This window comes from Monodelphis domestica, chromosome 2 (assembly GCF_027887165.1).
Source record: "Monodelphis domestica isolate mMonDom1 chromosome 2, mMonDom1.pri, whole genome shotgun sequence".
In the NCBI taxonomy this organism is placed as follows: Eukaryota; Metazoa; Chordata; class Mammalia; order Didelphimorphia; family Didelphidae; genus Monodelphis; species Monodelphis domestica.
In genome coordinates, this window is record NC_077228.1 from 494764293 (window position 1) to 494788975 (window position 24683).

At 44.8% G+C, this 24683-nt stretch overlaps 1 long non-coding RNA gene and 8 other non-coding genes across 9 annotated transcripts; 5 read left to right on the forward strand and 4 right to left on the reverse strand.

Annotated features, from left to right (window-relative positions):
• Positions 1-13044: 13044 nt before the first annotated feature.
• Positions 13045-14149, reverse strand: LOC130457522 (uncharacterized). The gene is made up of 2 exons (XR_008916791.1): positions 13660-14149; positions 13045-13525 (listed from the first exon to the last, which is right to left on the reverse strand). It is a non-coding gene; the product is annotated as an uncharacterized LOC130457522 (long non-coding RNA).
• Positions 14150-14186: 37 nt separating this feature from the next.
• Positions 14187-14260, forward strand: TRNAI-AAU (transfer RNA isoleucine (anticodon AAU)). The gene has a single exon. It is a non-coding gene; the product is annotated as a tRNA-Ile (tRNA).
• A 3271-nt stretch (positions 14261-17531) lies between these two features.
• On the forward strand, positions 17532-17602 carry TRNAG-GCC (transfer RNA glycine (anticodon GCC)). The gene has a single exon. It is a non-coding gene; the product is annotated as a tRNA-Gly (tRNA).
• Positions 17603-20329: 2727 nt separating this feature from the next.
• Positions 20330-20426, reverse strand: TRNAI-UAU (transfer RNA isoleucine (anticodon UAU)). Its single transcript has 2 exons — positions 20389-20426; positions 20330-20365 (listed from the first exon to the last, which is right to left on the reverse strand). It is a non-coding gene; the product is annotated as a tRNA-Ile (tRNA).
• Positions 20427-21681: 1255 nt separating this feature from the next.
• TRNAK-CUU (transfer RNA lysine (anticodon CUU)) lies at positions 21682-21754 on the reverse strand. Its single transcript has one exon. It is a non-coding gene; the product is annotated as a tRNA-Lys (tRNA).
• Positions 21755-21874: 120 nt separating this feature from the next.
• TRNAK-CUU (transfer RNA lysine (anticodon CUU)) lies at positions 21875-21947 on the reverse strand. The gene has a single exon. It is a non-coding gene; the product is annotated as a tRNA-Lys (tRNA).
• A 994-nt stretch (positions 21948-22941) lies between these two features.
• TRNAK-CUU (transfer RNA lysine (anticodon CUU)) lies at positions 22942-23014 on the forward strand. The gene has a single exon. It is a non-coding gene; the product is annotated as a tRNA-Lys (tRNA).
• A 120-nt stretch (positions 23015-23134) lies between these two features.
• On the forward strand, positions 23135-23207 carry TRNAK-CUU (transfer RNA lysine (anticodon CUU)). The gene has a single exon. It is a non-coding gene; the product is annotated as a tRNA-Lys (tRNA).
• A 1255-nt stretch (positions 23208-24462) lies between these two features.
• On the forward strand, positions 24463-24559 carry TRNAI-UAU (transfer RNA isoleucine (anticodon UAU)). Its single transcript has 2 exons — positions 24463-24500; positions 24524-24559. It is a non-coding gene; the product is annotated as a tRNA-Ile (tRNA).
• The last annotated feature ends 124 nt before the right edge of the window (positions 24560-24683 follow it).

Here is a 24683-nt window from a genome sequence, read left to right on the forward strand (position 1 = left end):
TCTCAATAAACTTTATTTTTGGCTTGGAGACTTTGTTTCTCTTATTTGCATTTTGTTTGGATAGAAATTACACAACACTGTGGATTAGAGTTGTCATATTTACTGGGGTCTGGTAGCTTCCAAATTCAGGTGGAAGTATGTTTTGGGGTTTTTTGCCATAAGGAATAAGAAGCATGTGCAAGTTTGAGGGATTTTTCTAGAATGACAGAGTCTCCAGTGTTCCATGTTCCTCTATTGTCTACCTTGTCATCATTTATCTATTTGGGAGAAGTCTTACTGCCCTTCTAGAATGAGAACATGGGGAGTGGGTGGTACATTGGAGTACCACTATAGGTAATTAATTATTTCTAAGCACAATATAAGTAATTAATAAAACAGAGTAGGTACAAAGTTGATGCCCAGTATAGAATGTTACAGATGCAATATACAGTGTCTATAATTGAACAATCTACAATTCATGTTTGACTAATGCTGAAACTATAGGTTTTACAGTTGATATCTAACCAGTACTAACTAGTGAGAAATGCAAGATTTCAGAGTATGAAGGTCCCATTCCTATTATTATACTATCTGTAATATTCTTGAATAAACATTTTCATGCCTTAACATGAAGGAGTCTAAACTGCAATACTTTGGGTGAGAACTAGCATTCACTCTCCCACCACAAAACTCCCTCTCCTACACTATGATAGACCACTCTGACAAGACATGTTTAATATCAGAAAAAGATCTCCATATATTCCCATATTACTCAATGGGGAAGTTTTGCCAAACTCTGAAAACACCAACAGCCCAAGATAAATATGTTCTAATCCCACAAATTCCTGATCTCCTGCTGGGAAGAAACATGGGGATTGCATCTCTAGGTTAGTCATTCTATCACATTCCAGGGCTTCTACAGCTCCACAATGGTTGGCTTCCTGCCCCCCCCTTATTCCCCCTTTCTAGCTACACACCAGCTTCCTAGTGACTTTAACCAAGGTCAAATTCCTAGGTAAAGTAGCCTATCTGAACTCAATCCTCAATGGATAATGTATTCCCACCCTACCTGATTTTCCTTTCTTAGTGATTCAGATGACCTGCCTGTCATTGCTCACATATCAATCACTGTTCCTCCAGACCAGTCCTTTATTCCCATTCCCCTTAACACGTACTTCTCTCCCAATGCTCCATTCTAAAGCTATACATCACTTCTACTGTATTCTTTGGGATACTTGTTCCCTAAGTAGCTCATATGCTTTTCCTTTTTCATTCACTTCTATCTTCTTGTAATCATTGAGACCTCAACTTGCTTGTTAACATTCCCTGGTTTCCCCTTTTCAGCACTGGTTACACTTTCACTCATAACATCTCCCCTTCCCCTCCTCCCACTCATTTATTGTAATGGGAAAGTTGAAATACTCCTTGCTTTCCATTGCAAGAAGATGTAAGTGACATCTTTCTTAATGGACACTGTTAATATGAACACTCCCCCCCCCATCTGCAATAGTTTTAGAAAGAAATTTATTAGATTATTTGCTAGACAGTAACTCAGAAAGGAGTTATGATTCCCTCCCTCCAGATTCTGAAAGACTCACATTAAATAGGATTTTGAAAAAGGTTTCATACTGTGACAAGGGAATCACTTTAAAAGACTGATATATATTAATTTAAGGTCGCCAAGGAATCAGCTATGTAATTCCTAAATGAAAAACTCAAGTCAGCCGTCAGCCTTTTTTGGAGTTTAATTACAATAGGAGTAAGAAGGGAATTAGAGAGAGAGAGAGAGAGAGAAAGGGAGAGAAGGGAATAGGGCTTAAATACCCCTTCTGTTTAGGCTGGGCCAAAAGGCCCAAGCCCTTAGATAGCTGGGGCAAAGAAAAGAGATCAGTCCCTATTACTCACATGTCCAAAATGGAGAAACAGTCTCAGAGGCCCCCACCTTCAGCTTCCTTCAGAGCAAGCCTTCTCAGAGCCCAGGAACCACACCGACCAAAACCTCAACCAACCTCCTTCAGCTCCAGACCCTCCTATCTTTAAGGAAACCCTCCAAGTTGCCTCCCCTCAGTCCTCACATCTACCAATCACTGTTCATCAATTTCCCTGTCAATGGAGGCTCTAGCTTAACCCAGGACCGCCCAGAGGTTTCTGGCTTTTGCACATGTCTGTTGAAGGTCATATTTTCAAATGATTAAATCTTTACTCCTTTGCTACAGCCCTTTCTAAATCCTGTTAACTTGAGTATGGTAGAGATTGGAATAATTAAATTTTGATCTAGGCTGCAGCCCTTACTCAATCCTATTAGGACTGAATAGGGTGGAGATTTATTCCAAGTATCTCCATTGTATCAATTCTAAAATCAATCAAGACTCAAAGAAATTCCTGTTCTATGCTTAAGCATAGGTCAAAGTCCTTTCCATTGTTCAGCAAAGGGTTTCTGTCCTAAAGTAATCTTAAGAAGGGAAGAGAAAGAACCTCCCATGCCAATGGGGTTCCCATTCCAATAGACTATCAGTAAGAAATTTTCCAAGTATGAAATATCCCAATGGTGAAATTTCCAACATTTATAAGTCTAAGGAAATTTGAGGTTTACAATACTCAGGAATGCCATGTACACAATTAAGTAAATTTGCCTAAAAGCAAGGTAGATTGAGATAGCTATGAACATGCTTAAACATTCAATAATATTTAATCAAAGCTAAAACACAAGAGTACCCAAAACAGAAGTTTGGGGTGGACTCCTCAGGAGTTCCTGGGTATGGCAACCCAAGACAAGAATACTTTGGATGAATTTTGGGCCTGGTAGAATTAGAAACACCTTGTAGCTATCTCCAGTGTTCCTAGAGAGTTATTGAGTTCAAAAGACATTTTACGTGTGGACAAACTTTAATAATATAAAGTTGGATTTAAATAGTAATTTTTTTCCTGAAACTATGATAAATCATTTCCCCACAAGGAGACAAGGATGTATAGAGGAATCTGTTAGAGTTGTAAAGGGTAAATTTAGGGTTGAAACTGAATATAATTTTAATTGGTCACTAGAGATTTGATTTCTTAAATCCCAATGAAGCACTCAAGTCAGAATGGAATTTTATGGTGATTTATTTGCAATAGGAGGAAGAAATTAAGAAAGAGAGAGAGAGGAAAAAGAGTTAGTTTAAACTGCTCTAGCTCAGGCTGAGCCAGGAAGGAGTTCAAGGCCTTGGCCCAGAGGGTCTCCCCAGAGAGCCAAGGGAAAGGGGAGCTAGTCTTATCACTCACCACGTGAATATCTTAAGGAAGCCCTCTGAGGGAGCTCCTCCATGTTCGAGTTCCAGGGTCAACTGGAGCCAAGCCTCCTCATAGGAAGAGAGGAGAACTCCAAAGGCTATTCTCTAAATCACTTCCTGCATCTCACATTTGCCAATGGTGGCTCAAGCTTGACTTAGGACAACTGTGATAATTAAAATGTTTTGGGAGCAAGGGAAATATATAACAATTATGACCGCTGAAATATGTTTTCTACTGTGTCTTGGGTTTATATAAATATAAGATGGTCGCCAGGGAATATATTCCCAATTTATGAATATGCCCAAGCCCTTAGATAGCTGAGGCAAAGAAAAGAGATCAGTCCCTATCACTCATGTGACCAAAATGGAGAAACAGTCTCACGGGCCTCCACCTCCAGCCTCCTTCAGAGCAAGCCCTCCTCTCAGACCTCTCCAGGAGCTCTCCCTCCAGGACCTCTCTCCTCTCAGACTCCTTCAGAGCAAAACATCTCAGAGCAAAACCCCCTCAGAGCAAAACCTTCTCAGAGCAAAACCTCTCAGAGCAAAAAACTCTCCTCCTCTGTCCTCAGACCCCGCTATCTTTAAGGAAACCATCTAAGTTCCCTCCCCTCAGTTCTCACATCTACCAATCACTGTCCATGACTCCCCTGTGCCAATGGTGGCTCTAGTTTAACCCAGGACCACCCAGAGGTCTGTGGCTTTGCACATGTATGTTGAAAGTCATATTCTCAAATAATTAAATCTTGATCTTTGCTGCAGCCCTTCCTAAATCCTGTTACTCTAAGTAGGGTGGAGATTGTATTTTCCAAGACCTGGTTCTGTCATTCCAAGTATCTCTATTGTATCAATTCTAAAATCAATCATGACTCAAAGAACTTCCTGTTCTATGCTTAAGCATAGGTCAAAGCCCTTTCCATTGTTTAGCAAAAGGTTTCTGTCCTAAAGTAGTCTTAAGTAGGGAGGAAAAGGATCCTCCCATGCCAACGGGTTTCACATTCCAATAGAGTTCTTACTATCAGTAGGAAATTTTTTTCAAGTATGAAATTTCCCAATGGTGAAATTTCCAACATTCATAAGTCTAAGAAATTTTAAGGTTTACACAACTCAAGGGATAGTCAGTATTTTCTGATTTGTCACTCGCTAGCATGTGCCAGTGTAGTGTGGGTGTATATATTCCTGGGGGCTAGACTAAGCAAAATGGAGAAAATCCTAAAAATCACAGAGTTAATAGTGAGGAAGCAGACAGTATATATTATGGACAGATCCTGGTGACACTCTGTCTATAGGAAAGGACTTCTGTTGTGAGTTTACATTACAACATGGGAGGGTCCATCAAGAAGGAGGAGGGGAGGAAGGGGATAGAGAGGAGTGAGGGATGCACTACTTCTCTTTGATATCTAAATTGGTGTTGCCTTTCATATCCAGTTGATTCCCTTTATTTGGCAAGTCAGTCCAGACTTTTTCCAGCTCTTTTGCTTTCTCAGATCTTGTGGATTCCTGATTATGGCAACTGATTTTCATTGCACAAGCTTCTTCTTATTCTACAAGATTATATTCAATAAGTTTCAATCTCATTTTCCAATTCTCACTCTAAGCATCAATTATTTGTTAGAAATCATTCAGAATCAAATTGTTGCAACATATGATTCTTATTCAATGAAAAATAAGTGGCTATTACTAAAAGATTATAGAATCATGGGTTTAGGGGTACAAGAGATCTGAAATGCACACTGAATCTGACTGATGTTCAGATAGGTTAAGTAATGCACATAGAATTATATAGCTAGTTAAGCAACTGAAACAGGCTTTGAACCCAAGTTTTCCTGACTGAGTAGAAGAGCTCTATACACTGTTCATCATGCCTGATTGAGGGAAGGGTTGGTGAAAAAAAAAAGAGTAGATTTAATCATGCACCCAAAGGCAAAAAGTGACATTTCATAGAATATTTGGTCCTCATGTGCTGCAAAAGTATGCACGGTATTTGCAAAAAGTACCCATGAAAATCAGTATATGCATCAACATTGCTTCTTGGGGCTTGAAATAATATATATATATATATATATATATATATAAAATGGATAAAATCTATAACTATAACAAAATAACAGTTTATTTAAGGTAAGAGAAGGAAGGGAAGGGAATTGGGATGAATTATCTAAAACCCCGAATCAAGTTGTTACCTTATACTATCTAATATTTCTCTACCTATAAATCTATCTCCTATAACTAGTTAAATTAAACCTCTTAGTTACTATATAAATTGGGAAGGAAATGAAGATAGAAGGAACAGGGTTCAGAAGAAAGTCTCACTGACAGTTGTCCTCAGAAGTCTTGAACAGCCCTGTTGAACATCACTCTTCAGCAGTAGCAGCAGGGATAGGCAGAATCTCAAGGAAAGCCACAGGAGAGGGAATATCTGATTCTCTAGGTTCACTCCAGAACCAGACAGAAAAATCTCCTGGCTGCTTAACAGTCTCCCCCAGAAAAAAAGACTCTCTGTCCCTTCTTCAGAGCTTCAGAATCATGCCCTTGATTCTGCCCTATAGAATCTTCTGCTCTTGTTTTGCAGCATTGCTTCTGCTCCTGCTAATTCCCTTTATCAGGCTGAAGAGATAGAAATATTCTACAAAGAACTCTGTAAGAACCTACAAATTAAATCAGCCACATCCCCTGATATTTGGTGAGTTCAATGCAAAATTGAGGATAGGGAGACATTGTATGGAAAAGCATAGCTCAGGAAAAGAGAATGAGGGTGAGGACAAATTCTTGTATCTTACCCAGAAGTCTCAATATCATGAATGCTTTCTTTTAAAAAAAATAAATGCTGCTAAGTGCTGGACATTGCAAGCACTAAATAAGTAGACAAGAAATGAAAAAAGTATATTTTAACAGACAAGGAATGATTTTTTATTGATATGAATCATTCCTGAGTCAGTTATCTGTGTACAACCAAGTTATTCACTTATTGAAACCAAGATCAGAATTAATCAAAATCAAGAAAAATAATGAAGATGAGAAAAATATATTTCACCATGTAACCCAATGTAGCATACCAGGCATGTTGGCATCTGGGAAGTATGATTGATATTGTATTACCAGACACATGGTCAGACCTCTTGATGGTCATTGTATGGAAAGGGATAGGCCAAAGCACTAGCAAAGGACTATTAAATTCATGGGCTGGGCCTTGACAGGGGTCAGGATGCCTCCACTAGGACTACACTCATTTGCAAAGCTCAGGTTAAGATTAATCCCCACCTCTTTGATCTCATCATTGTCAATTCAACCAATGTTAAAACCTATGTCATGTTACGTATTTATTGATCCACATTCCTAAAAACCTTCAATAAATACTGGGGACTATCATGGAAACTCTCTCTTACTAGCCCTTTACTAGCTCTCTCTGGCTTGGTCTCTAACTAGCTCTCTCCCCCTTCACTTCCTCTCTCCCTCTGTTCCCTCCTCAACTCTCAGTATTACTCTTACTAGCTCTCTTACTTTTACTCTTACTCTCTCTCTCTTCCCCTCCTCTCCTCTTACTCTGTTGCTTCACTGTATCTCTTTCCTAGCAATGGGGTCACCCCCAGTGCCTCCTATTGCTATAGGTGACACCAAGGAGTTGAGACTCCTCACTTTTTCTAGTGACACTGTCACCCCCAAAGCAGACTCTGTTATCTATAGAGCATCAAGGAGTTGATACTCCCCACCTATTCTCTTAATCCTCTTATTTCCTCAGAGTTTGCTTTACTCCCCATGTGTTTCAACTTTAGCCTTTGAGTCATTATTATTCTCCTATTTCCTTAGCCTCCTCTCTCCACCTCAGGTTATTACTCACAGATAAATATTATAGGACTTCCGAGGGGGGGGGGGGGCTTTATACCCAATATCTTGGATTTCAGGTCATTACCCTGGCTCCATTCATTATGTTGATGTAAAAGCTTTTAAGTTTCATATAATACTTTTTAGTTTACATATTTTACTTTTTTTGTGATTGTTTCTGTTCTTTGTTTCATTAAAATCTTTTCCTTTAACCACAGCAACAGCTTAGATATATGTGTGTGTATATGTGTTGGAACTTGTACTGAATATGGGAGCAAGGACAAATAACGGAGAACAAATTCTCCCCAAAGTGTCATATTTCTATGATTACAAAAATAACTTACATTTACATATATAACAAGGTTCAAAGCACTTTACACAAATTACTCCTATTTGGTCCTCATGGTAGTACAGAGAGATAAGTGAGAGAAGGATTATTATTCTAGTAGCATAGGTGAGAAAACTGAAGCATAGAGAGATTCATAAGGTTTTTTTCCAGGGTGGATTCTCTGATGTTTTCTAAGACTTGAGCTCTCACTAATGTCTTTCCACATTGCTTGCATTCATAATGTTTCTCCCCAGTGTGGATTCTCTGATGTTTTCTAACATTGGAGCTATGACTAAATGTCTTTCTACATTGCTTGCATTCATAAGGTTTCTCCCCAGTAGGGAATCTCTGTTGACCAGCAAGACCAGCCCTGTGCATAAAAGTCTTTCCACACTGATTACATTCACTAGGTTTTTGCTCACTGTGCATTCTTTGATGTTCAATAAGGGAGGAATTTTGAGATTCATCACAGAATTCTCTCCAAGGGAAGTTATCAGGACCTTCACTCCTGAATTTTTGGTGGTTGTGTTCTTCCATAGAAAGGCTAGCCTCTGTTGGAGTCACCTTCATTTCAGGTCTGATTTCTCCTTCTGAATGGCAATTTCTCAGACTTTCTTGCTCTAGTATCCAGGGGGCTGCCCTTTGCTCAGAAGAAGAGATCACATCTTCTCTGGGAACTGCAAGCCCCACAGACAGAAGGTTCTAGGCATTCTCCAGCATCACCTCCTTGTGCAGCTCCTTCTGGGTGTGAGATTTAAAATGGTTGAGGTCTTAAACTGTAGTGATTAAAATAGTGGAAGATATAAATTGTGATAGATATAAGAGAGGGTGAGTAAATTTGACTGCAGAAATATGTTTCACTACAGTGTCTTGAGTTTTAAAATCAAATATAAGGTGGTCACCAGGGAAATATTCCCAATTATTCAAATATCCAAGTCAATTGGGTTTTGTAGAGATTTTAATTAATAATACAATGAGTAATCAAGGAAAGAGATAGAGAGTAAGAAAGGAATAAGTATGAAGGGCCACAAGCCAATATGGCCTAGACCTGAGCCTTAAAAGAGAAATCAGTCAGTTTTTTATAACTCACCATAAGATCTGTCTAAGTAAGGATTTCTAATGACACCAGGCCATCGTCCTTCTTCAAAGAGTCTTCCAGCCAGAGATTGTTTGGCGAGGGCCTCTCTCAAGAGCCTCCAGAGCTCCTACCCCAGAGGGACAGAGCCCCTCAGAGGAGCTCCTCAAGGAGCTCTCCTTCAGAATGAGAGTCAGAAATCGAGATCCTCAGAATGAGTCTTCTCAAAATGAGCTCCCTCAGAATCAGATCCAGCTCTTCTCTGAGCTCTTATTTTTAAGGGCAAAATCTCCTATGTCACCTCCCCTAAGTCCTTACATCTACCAATCACTGTAGATGTTTCTAAAGGACCACCCATTCTTAGTCCACACCTAAGAAGGAGTGGATTTTTGAGTAATTCACACCAGGAAAGCTCTGAGTAAGTTTTCCAGTTCTTTGTTCCTTGTAAATTCACAAGTTGCTTGACCTTTATAGGTACTTAGCTTAAGAAAAGTATGGGTTTAAGTACTTTTCATTGTTCAGAAAAGTTTACAACTTTATCTTCCCCCAGTGCAGACCCAAGTAGGTAAAGTAGAGTTCTCACATTCCTGCTTTAAGTAGAGTTCACTGCCCAAATGGGGAATGGTCTTAATCCAATCTTATAAAGTAGGGTCTGGGAAATTTTAAGGTTTACATGGGGAGTGGTCAAGAGGCACCACTCCTCCTGGGTGAAGTCCACAGTCACATCCTTGAATGTCACTGCCTCCTGGGCTGGGAGTCTGTCCCTCTCAAAGGCCATTCCCTCTGCCTCCAGGCTCCCCTTCAGCTCAGCTCACCAGACAGAATCTCTCAGCATAGAGAGATTCAATGACTTACCAAAGTCATAGAGCTACTAAGTGTCAAAGGCAGGTTTCTGACCTAGGGAGAATGAATGCTGGTATCTTGGTCTTCCCACTAAACCACATGATGGCTATGTAAGAATTATATCTGGAGTCCCCCTTGTAAAATAGTGCTAAAAATGCTAAAGTTAAGAAAGAGTTAACATTGGTGATGAATGCTAAAGGCAACAAAAGAGACTTCATTTATTCATCCATCTATTTATTTCCTTAGTCATGTTGGGGGCATGCCTGTGCAGATGAATGAGACAATGATAATAGAGCTCAAGGGAGAATTTTTCTGTATTTGCAAGATAGAGAGGAATGATCTTCCACTTGGGAAAGGTAGAACAAAAAGAGTTAATAAGAAGTTGAAACTGAAGTGTAAGATTTAAAATGGGTTTGACAAATATAGGAATTTTAAAAATAGTTGTGATCACTGTTTATAAAAATTAACTCTTAAGTCATGAAGCTGTTAGTAGCTTTATTACAGCAAGGTAGAGATAGTAAAGGGGAAAATGTAGGAAGCAGGTAGAAAATATTGCCTAGCTAAATACCCTAAGTCCAGATCTCAGTGCCTCCAGAAAAAAAGAGAGCATTCCACTGAAGAAAAGAGAAGAGCCAAAAGGCCAGTGTCTCCAGCCAGGGTCTCCTCAACCCAATCTAGTGACCAAAGCCAAACTCCTCAAGCCACCAATGCAGAATCACCAGACAGAAAAATCCCTTTCAGCAAGAGCCACCAATGCAGTAGAATGAATCAGAATGCCCTCAGCTGGCTTTTGTAATAGGATATTTGTTAATTAAGAGTTTATTAGGAAATAGGGTTGATTGCAATAGATAAATATAGAAATTTGAGAAAGCTGGATTTCTTTAAGTCAAATTAGAATTTTCAAAGAGAATTATGGGAAATAAAAAGAATTTCTTAGAGGTTCTTGGAAAGGACAGTTAGACCAATGTGACAAGGAAATCACTTTAAAAAGACTGATATATATTAATTTAAGGTCGCCAAGGAATTCAGCTATGTAATTCCTAAATGAAAACTCAAATCAGCAGTCAATCTTTTATGGAGTTTAATTACAACAGGAGGAAGAAAGGAATTAGAGATAGAGAGAGAGAAAAGGGAGAGAAGGGAATAGGGCTTAAATACCCCTTCTGTTTAGGCTGGGCCAAAAGGCCCAAGCCCTTAGATAGCTGGGGCAAAGAAAAGAGATCAGTCCCTATTACTCACGTGACCAAAATGGAGAAACAGTCTCAGAGGCCCCCACCTTCAGCTTCCTTCAGAGCAAGCTTCTCAGAGCACACTCCAACCACTCAGACCAACTCCTCAACCCACCCCCCTGAGTCTTCAGACCCCTCTCTCTTTAAGGAAACCATCCAAGTTGCCTCCCCTCAGTTCTCATATCTACCAATCACTGTCCATCAATTTCCCTGTGCCAATGGAGGCTCTAGCTTAACCCAGGACCGCCCAGAGGTCTCTGGCTTTGCACATGTCTGTTGAAGGTCATATTTTCAAATAATTAAATCTTTGATCCTTTGCTATAGCCCTTCCTAAATCCTGTTAACCTGAGTAGGGTAGAGATTGGAATAATTAAATTTTGATCTAGGCTGCAGCCCTTCCTCAATCCTGTTAGGACTGAGTAGGGTGGAGATTGATTCCAAGTATCTCCATTGTATCAATTCTAAAATAAATCATGACTCAAAGAAATTCCTGTTCTATGCTTAAGCATAGGTCAAAGTCCTTTCCATTGTTCAGCAAAAGGTTTCTGTCCTAAAGTAATCTTAAGAAGGGAGGAGGGGGAAACTCTCATGCCAAAGGGGTTCACATTCCAATAGTCAAGACCCACTATCAATAGGGAATTTTTCAAGTATGAAATTTCCCAATGGTGAAATTTCCAACATTTATAAGTCTAAGAAATTTTGAGGTTTACACCAACAAACTCACTCTTGGTTCATCCTGACTCAAGGAAGGTGGTCCAAGGAGTTTGCTTAGGGAGTTGGAAGTTGAAGATATGGTGAAATTTCTACTTGAGAAATATCCAAGTAAGGAGATTTTGTTGTATTATCATTGCTTTGCCAGTGGTGGCAAAAGAGAGCAAAACTATGAAGATTCTGAGTAGCTGTTTTCCCTTCTAAACAGCAGGAAATAAATCCAATCTTTCTCATTGTGATAAAATATATATTTTTTAGTTTTAGGGTAGAAAGTTAGAATTGGGTTAATAGACAGATATAAAGATAAGTTAGCTTTGATTTTTATCAAGGAGAAGCAAGTTCTTGCGAACCTTAAATTGGGGGTTTGGGTACAATTACAAAATTTAGATTTAGGTTAAATATTCTTACTTGTCTCCTTTTTCTTTCTCTTTCCCCTAAATCTTAATACTTTCAATAAATAGTTTTTTATATAAAACTATCCTGAGACCAAATTTTTTTTAGACTGCTTGGGAAGCCATCTTTCCCAATGGTCAAATCAACAGCCTGTCTATATAGGGCACAATTATTGGAAATACTATACCAACTTATAAAGGTTAGAAAACCTTTAAAACACTTTTATAAGCAGTTTTCTCCCTGTCACTTCCTGTATCTCTGGCTTCTACTTTTCACTGTGGGCTGGTCTATCACATCTCTGGAATCAATCAGTTTCTTAATTTGTCTTAATTTGTCACCCAGGGGGCAGTGCCTATAGGATCCACCTCTCATCATCTGAGGATGTGAACCCTTATCCAAAGGATCCTCAAGTTCTTGACTGAATAAGTTAAAAGGGTGGAACCCTCCTGGTTCTGTTCCTTTCACTCTACATCAATTCCTGGAGGTCATTCCAGTTCACGTGGAATTCCTCCATTTCTTTATTCCTTTCAGCACAATAATATTCCATCATAAACATACACCACATTTTGTTCAGCCATTCCCCAATCGATGGACATCCCTCATTTTCCAATTTTTTGCCTTGACAAAGAGTATATATACTATATATATGAGTAATAAGTATTATAAGGCTATAAGTAATTTTTTACAAGTTTTTTCTTATTATCTCTTTGGGGTACAAACCCAGCAGTGATATGGCTGGGTCTAAGAGCACGAATTCTTTTAAAGCCCTTTTTGCATAATTCCAAATTGCTCTCCAGAATGGTTGAACCAATTCACAACTCCACCAGCAATGTATTAGTGTTCCAAGGCACATTTGTGGACAGAACTAATGTACTTATTTCTTTTGCTTGACTGCATATTTCTGATATGGGCCTTGTTTTTCATCTCTTTTTCCTTCCTCATTTGACAGGAAAGTGGAAAGGAGAGACATGTTTGTTAATTGAAAAAGAAAATTGGAGGCATGTAAAGTCACGTTCACTTGATCATATAAGGCTGAAAGTACATGTTGGGGGGGAATCTTTCTATTTTTTTTTTTTGGTCAGAGAAATTGTTATCTGGTTCTTTCAGTATTTATCAAGAAAAGGCTTTGATGCTTAGCAGGAACTTTACCAAAGAACCCTGGATCATTTCTCTTCAGCTGTTTCTCCCTCAACTTTATTGGGCTCTTTGGACTCCACTTCCTGGTCAGAAAAAGGTTTGGTGTCTTGCACTCAGGTACTTTACCCTACTTTAGGGTGGGCATTCCTTGTAGCCATCTATGACCAATGGCTAGACTACCCCTACTAGTCAACTACCTACAAACTTTGAGAGACTGTCCCCCAAATCCTAAGGTTCAAAATTACTTCCACATTCCATAAGTATAGTTGGCATTCTGTATTTTCCATTTTCATAGCCTGGAACACCACAGCTTCAGAACCTCAGCTTCTAATCTGCTGCTGGCATCCTTAATTTCAGTCCAGATAGGCAGAGATCCAGGAACCACAAAGAGAGTCATTTCACTTCTGGGTGATATAGAGACAGTGCTCGTACAATCGTCAGTTCTCAAAGTGCCCTAGTCTTCGTGTCTCTGGAACAGATGAGTGGAACCAGGAAGTGGGAGATCTGGGCTTTCCTTATTAATTTCCAGCATCCCAAACCTTGGGACCCTTTCCCCTCTCTCCCTTCCAGGACTGGGCTCTCCTTCCAAGCCGGCTTGGATGGCTTGATACTGCAAGCCCCAGGTGGATTCCTCCTGGGCAGTTTGCCCTTCCCACAGTGCCTTTGGAGCGTTGCCTGGAGGTCACAGTCTTTTGGTTCAGGATTCTAATCGTAGCCCCGAAAAAGACTGGAGCGACTCACCCTGCCAAAAATAAACACAAAAAGTTGAGGCTGGCATCCAAGAAGAAGCGTGTTGGGGAAGGGTGGAGGTGTGGGGGGGGGGGGCATAAAGGTCGCGGTGTGGGGGGCTTTCCGGTGCAGAGTGGCCCCACTGACCATAGGTCAGCGAAGTGGTGTTTGTGATGTTTCTCTCTCTCTCTCTGCGGTCTTCTAACTGGCGTGTCCCCTGGCCTCCAGGATGCCAAGCCGGAGAGCGATAAGTAAGAGGCAAGGCGGCCCCCGCCCGTCTGGGCCAGGTATTGAACTTGAACTCCGGGGAGGGAGGGCTGGCCCCCGCTTCGGCCCCCCTGTGGGGAGACTTGGGTTGCTTGGACACGGAGCCACGCTGTTGTTTTCTTTTCTTTCAGAAAGGCATGGAGAGTGTCAGGGAGTGTGCGGGTGACGGGAAAGGCGAACGGGACGAGGCTTTTAGAGGGGTGCCTAGTGGGCCAGGCGGGCGTGAGTGAAGTCAAGTAGTGTCGGAGAGGCTGTGGTTCCACGGGGCTCAGGAGGAATGACAAAGCTTTCCTCGAGTCCAGTGGCGCCGCTGACCAAGTCAGGAGCGGCGCTGAATGGCTGTTCGAGGACAGCGTGGTTTTGCTATGCAACCTCATAAAGGGTTTGTGCAAGCGCTGTTCCGAGGGGGCCGGTTAGCTCAGTTGGTTAGAGCGTGGTGCTAATAACGCCAAGGTCGCGGGTTCGATCCCCGTACGGGCCACTTGCCTCCCTTTTGGGACCGACGGATAACGGAAAACAGCTGCGAGACGCGATATACAGGACGCGCCTTGCCTGCCTGCCTGCCGGCCTGGCAGGCGCTTGCGCATCTTCAATAGTGAACCTAACCAGACATAGTCGATTGCAGCATGCCAAAGCAAATCCAGGAACCACAGAATCCCAGGTTCAAGAGCGGCGCCTAGATACAAAACAGGCCCAAGGAGAAAACACAAACCTTCCATTCTACCACCTACCCAGGGACTTCTCTTTATTGCTGACACCTGGAGCCTTCCCACACTTCCCACACTTCCCTAACCTTAGCCCCAACTCCCCACTGAGACCCAGCTGTCACCATTCCTTCGCCTTACTTACACAGAAATTACCAGGATCCTTGCAGAGATCTCGTCGAGAAAAGCTACTGTAACATAATGAAACTACAACACTTTCCATTCTGTCGCCGAAAAGACTAGTGCATGTTGTTCGAGGCTTGATTTCTGTGCCTGCCTTCGCCCAGCCGCGCCCTAGAGGCTCTAGACCTACCTACGGTTCCCTATGGGTTGGGATAGGGTCTAGACGCCTGGTTTCATCGAGTTGCTGGGAGAACTGAGAAGCGACGCTACTGGTTGGGGTCACAAACTGGTCTGTGTCAGAGGCACAGGTCTCCCTCTGAGACTCTCCTCAAGATGCTTTCATCCTCGGAACTAAGTGAAGATGTGTCCAGCAAGCAGATCTAGTGAGTGGTCGCTATCAGTGGCAGGAACAAGTTGGTCTGCCTGGGCCGGATGAGAGGGTTCTCTCAGCTCAACATTCATAGGATTTGGGAGGTTGGTGGTCCAAGCAGGTATGCATTCCTGACCAGAACTACAAACTCGGGGCCCAAGGCCTCTGAGGCCAGGGTAGGCAGAGAAATGGCCTGAGGCAGTGGAAGGATTAGGGTCCCTGACTCCCGGGGCCATACTTAATGAACAAGAGCCCAAAGAGAAAGCACTTTCAATTGAGCTGTTTGATGAACCTTTGGATCCCTGATTCCTTCAGTAAGTCAGCTGTCACCTGAGTTTTTGTTTTATTGAGGAATGCTGTGTTTGGGAACAATATTGACTTTGGGCTTGAGGAAATGGCTGGTTTCTGGGAGATTTTCAAGGCTAGGATGGATTTCTGGATCTCTGGATTTTCTCTCTCTTTAAGCAGAGACACTTAGAAATTGGAACCTTTGAACGAGTGACTCTCAGGCAGGCTTGTTCCCAGTATGTCGGGGTCTGAGCAAGCAATATTTCCTTCCACACCAGTGTCCAAGGAAGTAATGTTTCTGGCTGGCCCTCAGCTCAACAAGTTCCTTTCTTGGACCTTCCAGCCAGCACCTTTCATTTAGCTTCAACTTCCTTTTGTCTTCTGGTTTCAGTTATGACAACAAGCACAATCTGTTTCGGGACTTGCAGTACCTGGACAGTTTGTTGCTTGTTAGGCAGGCAGATCTCTGTGTGTGTGTGTGTGTGTCTCCCCCAATGTGCAATGTTTCCCAACAAAAACCTCCATTAGCATGGGCTCAGCTGTTACTGAACTTGGAAATCTCAAAACTTAATAGTAAGACTTTGAAGAGCTGTGGGCGCAAAATGATGCCATCATTGGCAGTTTGCGCTTTCATGATAAAGTCAGCAATGAAGAGTCACCTCTAAGCCCCAGGACCAGATGAAGGGTGGATTGTTTCTGGACGTTGTAGTCAGACAGGGTGCAGTCATCTTCCACGCTTGCCTTGCAAAGATGAGCCTCTGCTCACCAGGAGGGATGTCCATTTCAGCTATTTTTCCAGAGGGGCTCCGAATGCTGCAACTACCTTGCCAACCTATCACCACCGTCTCTAATCCTACTCTTTCCTCTCCTTTTAATGATAATCTTCAAAATCTACAAAATGCATCCCCTTTCATTGGATAAATGAAACCAGCTCTTTAGAGATGTCTTTAGAGACGCTCCACTTCCAGCCCCCACCAGTCCATTGGCGTCCAGCCAACTGAGAGAATGGAATGGCATCCCCATTTCGATTGGAAACAAAGCAACCTGTCTATGTATGCATTCCATGCCCAGCCAGATCCCAGTAAACTCCTTAAAGAGCAGGGGCCTAACCTAGAAGCAAACCAGTCAGCTCAGGCTCACTAAATTGTTGATAAAGAAGATGATTGCCACTCAGTCCTAGGCCTCTCTCTTCTCGGGGGTTTTCACCTGGGAAGGGAGGAATGGGCCCATCCGGGATTGCTATGAAGGGCTGGAACCGAAGCCGCTCTGGTCAGTAAGCTTAGGGCTTTCGTGTAGAAGAAAGGGCAGGTCATAATAGGGCGTTTCCCCTTCTCCATAGCGGCTAGCGAGGCCACTCCATTTTCCATCTGTCGAGGCTCTTTTTGTCTTTTTTTTCCTCCCCTCCCCCCCCCCCCCAATGGAGGTACACAATTCCCCAGTTGACTCCAGGCTCCAGTTACTTCCTCCCTCCCTGGGTCTGCTCTCTTCTCTCTCTACCTCGAGTGTCCAGGGCCTGCTGACCTTGCTTGGGGCGTGAGGGTGGGGGTGGGGGTGGGGGAAAGATGGTCCGGGAGAATCACCTCGTGGGACCCGAGAGTTACTCATTTCCTGCGGTTAAAAAAAAAAAAAGCACTCCTGGCCCAAGATGGAATCTAAAGATCCAAGACCCTCAATTCCCCAGAATCTTCCACCTCCCGCCAGGATCGCCTTGGCTCTCTGAGCTCCTCCCACACACCTCGCCCAGTTTCTGCCGAGGGGCTGCGGTCCCAGTTCCTCTCTTTTGAACCTGGTGCATCGCGGCGACGGTGGGGGTCGCGGAGGTTTGCATCCCTGAAGAAATCAAACAGGCGTCATTTCTCTGGCACTGCGTTGGGGTGGTCTCAGCCTTCAAAGTATCCCGACTGCCCATCAGCCCTCTCAGCTGACCTCATATGTAGTGGTCCCTGCCCTCATGTAGCTTTTCCTGCTTCAGGCGTTCCGCCCTCTCCCCTCGGTCCCGCTGCCCCAAGAATCTTCCTAAAGCAGGGCGTCTGAGCACGCTGCTTTCTGGTCTGGGGGCGGGTTGCAGCAGCCTCGCTGTTATCCATTAGTGTAGAAGATAAACGGGTCGGCTTGACTTTCCTATCCCTGCCTGTGCGTTCTACCAGTGGCCTACCTTTTGGAGCTAAGTTCGAATGACTCTTCTGCGCCCCAAGTAGCTAGCCTACGCTCTGGTCTCGCAATGGACATCACATCAGTGGCACCTGCAAGAATAGCTTTCCCGCCTTGCATGGGTGGTTCAGTGGTAGAATTCTCGCCTGCCACGCGGGAGGCCCGGGTTCGATTCCCGGCCCATGCACAAGCGTGTTTTTGCCTTCCGCGGCTCCAGGGCCGCAATTGCTTAGTGAACGCCGCTCGTAGAGCAGTACTAGTCGGCTAAGAATGCCGAGCTCGTGAGCTCGATCCTCCCCTGGAGAAATTTGCTTTTGCCGTCTACGGGGGTATTCTAATACCTTTGCGGTGAAGGCTTGCCGCTCCCTCCCCCGCCCGGCGCACTGCCTCCTTCCCCTTAAACCGTCTCGTCTCCGCTTGAGGGTAACACGGGGCCTCCAAATTCTCGGTGAGTTACTGGGGTGTCTACGTCAGGCACGTGAAGACTGCTCATCTGGGAAGATGCGAATGAGAACAATTTATTCCAACCGCCACGACGGCAGTGGAAGCAAGCGCTTTGGAGAGCTTAGAGTTTGGTTAGAAATCCAAGAAGGCGAAGGTCATTCATTCATTCATTCATTCATTCCATCCACAGTCATCACCTTTGATGATGACTTTGTGCAGCAGCTCAGCCTCACTTAAATCCAACGTAGGCACGAGTCAAGAAGCATCACCAGTGACCACTTCACGTGTATCAGATTGGACAATATGGCAGTAAGGGAAAGTGATAAACATTTGGGGGTGGGGGTGGCAAGATTAGGACTCTAATGCATTGTGGGCGGAGTGCCGAACTGATCCAGCCATCCTGGAGGGCAATTTGGAACTAGCACTACTGGTTCTGTATCCCGAAGAGATTAAAAAATAATAATACTGATGAGGCATGGAGTAGGGGGGAGAAGAACTTACGTGAACAAAGATATTTATAGCAGCCCTTTTTGTGGTGGCAAAAAACTGGAAACTCAGGGGGTGTCCACCAATGGGGGAACAAATTGTGGTATATGATGGTGATGGAATACTTTCGTGGTGTCAGGAATGAGGAACAGGATGATTTCAGAAAGGGCTGAAAAACCCTACCTGGACAGATGCCCGATGAAGGCAGCAGAACCAGGAGAAAATTGTACTCGGTCACAGCAATACTGTGGAATGGCAACTGGGAAGGACTTGGATTCTCAGCAATACAGTGATCCAGGGCAATTCTGAGGGACTTGCGACAAAGACTGCCATCCCCATCCGGAGAAAGAATTGTTGGTGTCGGAATGCAAGACCGAAGCATACGATTTTCCACTTTAGTTTATTTGAGTTTCTATTTGGGGGTTTTGGTTTCAGATGATTATTCTCTTACAAAAATGAATGACATGGAAACATGTTTTTCATAATACATGTGCACATTGCATACCAGTTTGAGGGAAGAGGAAAGGAAAGGAGGCAATTTGGATCACATAACTTCAGAAAACTTGTGTGGAAAATTGTTATTGCATGTAATTCATATCATAAAATATCTTTACCCAAAGCAACAATAGCAAAAACACCCCATCACCAGTGATATCATTTTGGTCATCTTCCAGTAGGAAGGACAAAAGCCAACCTTTCTCATGGACTGCCTCCTTTCCTGGAAAGGAGTCATTTTCTAAAGAGCTGCTTGGAAGCTTTTACTTCCTTCAAGTCTCAGCCAAGATCCTGCATGGGCCAGGAAGATTTTCCTGAGATTCTGTTGGCATTCCCTCTGAGGTTTGCCAGGAGACTCTTTCTCCTTAAATTATCTTGTATTTGCTTCTCTGTGTCTTTGCTCTAGAATGCTGCTATAAATAGCTTTGTACAAGTAGGCCCTTTGCCCCATCTTGTTTTTTTCTTTCTGAGCCATACATGGAGTATCATGCAAAACACACTCCCATATTGGTCGTTGTTGTAGAGCACATTCATTCAAAACCAAAACCCCCAAATAAAAACGGTAAATACCCTGATGTGAAAGATAGTATGCTTTGATCTGCTGCCACCGGCCCCCAACAGTTCTTTCTTTGGAGGTGGGATAGCATTCTCCATCATAATGATGCCCTTCAGAATTGTCTCAGATCGTTGATAGCTTTGATTTCTTCATCTACAAATTGCTTTGTCTTATATCCTTTGACCCTCTGCCATTGGAGGAATGGCTTCTTTCCCCCTGTCTGTGATCTCTTTGGGAAATACTTTAGCAGTGGTATTGCTGGGTCTAAGGCTATGTATGCACAGTTATATGGTTCTTTGGGCATAGTTCCAAATTGTTCTCCAGAATGGTTGGTTGCATTAGCTCAAAGCTCCACCAACAGTATATTAGTATCCCCGTTTTTTTTCCACATCTGGCCCAACACCCTTTTCCCTTTCCTTTCCTTTCTGTCTCTGTCTCTGTCTCTGTCTCTGTCTCTGTCTCTGTCTGTCTCTGTCTCTTTCTTATTAGCCCGATAGGGGTAAGGTGCTACCTCAGAGCTGTTTTCCTTTACATTTCTCTAATTAATAGTGATTTGAAGTATTTTTTTCCTATGACTAAAGCTACTTTCAGTTTCTTCATCTGAGAATATTATTCCTTTTGACCCCTAGTGAATTGGAAAATGTTTGTTCTAGAATGAATGTAGACTCCGGAAGAGTTTTCCCACAGGTGTTAGCACAGCAGTCGACCTGACCTCCCAGACCTTGTAGGCGCTTCATAATACTGGTTAGATCATTGTTCCCCGATCCCAACCCCCCCACCCCACCCCACCCCACCCCACCCCAATCGACTCAGCTCCGGTGAGGCTAGAAACGCCAACCCCGGCTCTTGGCACTCCACTCCTGCTTAAGGAAATCAAATTCCTAGAGGCTCAGCTTCTCTTTTCGAGCGCGTCCCAGGAGGGCAGAAAATGAATGCTCCAGGTGAGGATCGAACTCACAACCTCGGCATTTCTCGCACCCCAAGTACTGCCCTATAAGTACCGCGCGCTAACCGATTGCGCCACTGGAGCCACGAGAGATCTCCTCTTTACCCCCTCCGCCACCTAGAAGCTTCACCAGGACTCTTCTCCGCCAAACTGAATCCCGCCTAAGGCTGCGCGCCTAAGGCTCCTGAAGATGTAGGCAACACGGAAACAATCTTGGGTAGGATAGCTTCGCAGGACAGCACACCTACCATGCCTTGAACCAAAGGAGACAGACTGGGGGAACCGCCGAGGCCCCAGGCCCTCGTTCTGGCCTCCTGCACCCAGACCACCTTCACACCTTGTCCAGGAGGGGCCGGCCAGGAAGCAACAAGGGAACGACTTTTCTGTCACCAAAGGAACATTCTCACTTCTCAGAGAGCCCTCACGCACGTCCATTCCGTTTGCTTCCACGGAGAAACCGCAGAGGGCTCCTGTCCGCACGCAGCTCCACAGCTCCACTGACAGAGCACACGTCCCGGTGTGGGGTAAAGGGAAACAGAGGAGTGGTTTCTCCGAACCCTTTCCTTTGGAGGATTTCCTTGACCACGAATCTTTCCCTGGTTCTGCATCTTCCACTTTTTTCTTTCAGAAAACAGAGCAAAGGAAGGAGGCTTAAAGAAAAAAAAAAAGGAGGGGGGAAGGGGGAGGGAAAGCAAAACACCTACTAGAATCCTCGCAGTCTCTGAAGACGCAGGTCCGGCTCCAGGGTTCCATTCGTGCCTTCTCTTCCCCTGATCGCCGAATGCTGAGCCCCTGTCGGCGTTGCCCTTTATCCAGATTCCGGAAAGAGCCTCCCATTTTTTCTCCCTTGTTTGTAGCACCCTTCCCCCAATTCATCCCTGTCCGCGCGCCTACCCTCCCCCTTTCCTTCCCGTTTCGGAGTTTCTTAGTAATGGACGATGCTCTGCTGAAGAACCGGAGGTTCCCGGCTTCCTGAATCACAGTCGCTGTGTTCTGTGTTCCACCGGACTCTCTAAGGCCTCCGTGAGCTGCTCGCACTCCACCTCGCAAACATTATTCGTTTCGATCCACTAGGCTAGCCCAAGTATCCTCGTTTCCTTACTCCGCGCCCAAACACCCATCAAAAAGACACAAGGAGATAGACTGCCAACTCTCGCTCCCGACTCGGGCCTGGCTGGAGGATCAGGGACGAGGTGGTGGAGGGGGGACGGCATCTAACTAGATTTCGGGAGGTGAGAGGCCGGCAGCATTGGGAGTAGAAAAGACCGTTAGGTTTTGCTTTTTGTTTTTGCTCCTACCCGTAGCCTCTCAGAGGGCCGGAGAAGCGGAAAAGAAATTCCGCCCAACGTGGGGCTCGAACCCACGACCCTGAGATTAAGAGTCTCATGCTCTACCGACTGAGCTAGCCGGGCACGCTCCCAGGTTGCCCTCCCCAACCGGGAAGTGTACTCGGGATTCTTCTTGGCGTGCAAGAGAAATGTCTCAAAACTTGAGCTGACTTTGTTGTGTGGAAAGCGGTCGAAAAGAAGTCGCGCCCAACGTGGGGCTCGAACCCACGACCCTGAGATTAAGAGTCTCATGCTCTACCGACTGAGCTAGCCGGGCGCTTCCACGGTTTTTTTCTCCCCACCTGACCCTTCAAAGAGGCACCCGATGGTCGGTGGGTGAAGGGGGAGCGGTCATCAATTCTTCAGGCGGGAAATGAATCAAGGAATGATTGAATGACTCCGTCAAATCCAACAGGTCAAACGAAGATCGCCACCAGCACCCCATACCCTCCAATCTCCAGCCACAGGCTAGATCGCCACCGGACTTCCCACAATGTTTTGCCGGGCCCATGGGAAGGAAAGAATCAAGTTCAGGGAATCCCATGAATGTCAGCAAATAAAAAGGGAATTTCGCTCCAGATCCCAGCCTCTGAGGCTTCCCAGCACGAATTTGATGACCAAAAATAGAGAACTGTTTTGAAAGAGATTTTAAGAAATTTATTAAAAGTACAAGATAGAAACTTTTGACTGGAGACTAGCCAATAGAACTGGCTTTTGAATTGAATTTTAGAAGGTCGGATGGGAGATGGAATGGAAAAATTGCCCCAAAAGTAGAAAGTGGAAAGGATGAAAAAACTTACTGAGTAGCCTTTGTAATTAGAACTGAGCAAACAGGCTCATCCTTGGGAAGTCATAATCACTTTTTGGAAGCAAAATGTTTTAGAATGTAAAACATAGATGTCAGTGATGTTTGGACGTCTCTCCAATTTTATTCTAATACCCAGTAAAGGCTGAATTCGCAAACTCTTCCAATAGGAGAAGAAAGGTGGAGAGAGGATTTTGATGACAGTAGCAAAGGGAGAAGGCAAGGGGAAAAGAGACCATGCACTTCCCCCTCTTCCCCCTCCGCTGTTACATTGAGCGGGGAAGACAGTATTCGTAGACTAAGCCTCAGAGGCTGGTGTCCCGTCGACGTGACGAGCTAGCCTGTGGCTTGAGATCATTCCTTGATTCATTTCCCACCTGAAGAATTGATGACCGCTCCCCCTTCACCCACCGACCATCGGGTGCCTCTTTGAAGGGTCAGGTGGGGAGAGAAAAACCGTGGAAGCGCCCGGCTAGCTCAGTCGGTAGAGCATGAGACTCTTAATCTCAGGGTCGTGGGTTCGAGCCCCACGTTGGGCGCGACTTCTTTTCGACCGCTTTCCACACAACAAAGTCAGCTCAAGTTTTGAGACATTTCTCTTGCACGCCAAGAAGAATCCCGAGTACACTTCCCGGTTGGGGAGGGCTACCTGGGAGCGTGCCCGGCTAGCTCAGTCGGTAGAGCATGAGACTCTTAATCTCAGGGTCGTGGGTTCGAGCCCCACGTTGGGCGGAATTTCTTTTCCGCTTCTCCGGCCCTCTGAGAGGCTACGGGTAGGAGCAAAAACAAAAAGCAAAACCTAACGGTCTTTTCTACTCCCAATGCTGCCGGCCTCTCACCTCCCGAAATCTAGTCAGATGCCGTCCCCCCTCCACCACCTCGTCCCTGATCCTCCAGCCAGGCCCGAGTCGGGAGCGGGAGTTGGCCGTCTATCTCCTTATGTCTTTTTGATGGGTGTTTGGGCGCGGAGTAAGGAAACGGGAATACTTGGGCTAGCCTAGTGGATCGAAACGAATAATGTTTGCGAGGTGAAGTGCGAGCAGCTCACGGAGGCCTTAGAGAGTCCGGTGGAACACAGAACACAGCGACTGTGATTCAGGAAGCCGGGAACCTCCGGTTCTTCAGCAGAGCATCGTCCATTACTAAGAAACTCCGAAACGGGAAGGAAAGGGGGAGGGTAGGCGCGCGGACAGGGATGAATTGGGGGAAGGGTGCTACAAACAAGGGAGAAAAAATGGGAGGCTCTTTCCGGAATCTGGATAAAGGGCAACGCCGACAGGGGCTCAGCATTCGGCGATCAGGGGAAGAGAAGGCACGAATGGAACCCTGGAGCCGGACCTGCGTCTTCAGAGACTGCGAGGATTCTAGTAGGTGTTTTGCTTTCCCTCCCCCTTCCCCCCTCCTTTTTTTTTTTCTTTAAGCCTCCTTCCTTTGCTCTGTTTTCTGAAAGAAAAAAGTGGAAGATGCAGAACCAGGGAAAGATTCGTGGTCAAGGAAATCCTCCAAAGGAAAGGGTTCGGAGAAACCACTCCTCTGTTTCCCTTTACCCCACACCGGGACGTGTGCTCTGTCAGTGGAGCTGTGGAGCTGCGTGCGGACAGGAGCCCTCTGCGGTTTCTCCGTGGAAGCAAACGGAATGGACGTGCGTGAGGGCTCTCTGAGAAGTGAGAATGTTCCTTTGGTGACAGAAAAGTCGTTCCCTTGTTGCTTCCTGGCCGGCCCCTCCTGGACAAGGTGTGAAGGTGGTCTGGGTGCAGGAGGCCAGAACGAGGGCCTGGGGCCTCGGCGGTTCCCCCAGTCTGTCTCCTTTGGTTCAAGGCATGGTAGGTGTGCTGTCCTGCGAAGCTATCCTACCCAAGATTGTTTCCGTGTTGCCTACATCTTCAGGAGCCTTAGGCGCGCAGCCTTAGGCGGGATTCAGTTTGGCGGAGAAGAGTCCTGGTGAAGCTTCTAGGTGGCGGAGGGGGTAAAGAGGAGATCTCTCGTGGCTCCAGTGGCGCAATCGGTTAGCGCGCGGTACTTATAGGGCAGTACTTGGGGTGCGAGAAATGCCGAGGTTGTGAGTTCGATCCTCACCTGGAGCATTCATTTTCTGCCCTCCTGGGACGCGCTCGAAAAGAGAAGCTGAGCCTCTAGGAATTTGATTTCCTTAAGCAGGAGTGGAGTGCCAAGAGCCGGGGTTGGCGTTTCTAGCCTCACCGGAGCTGA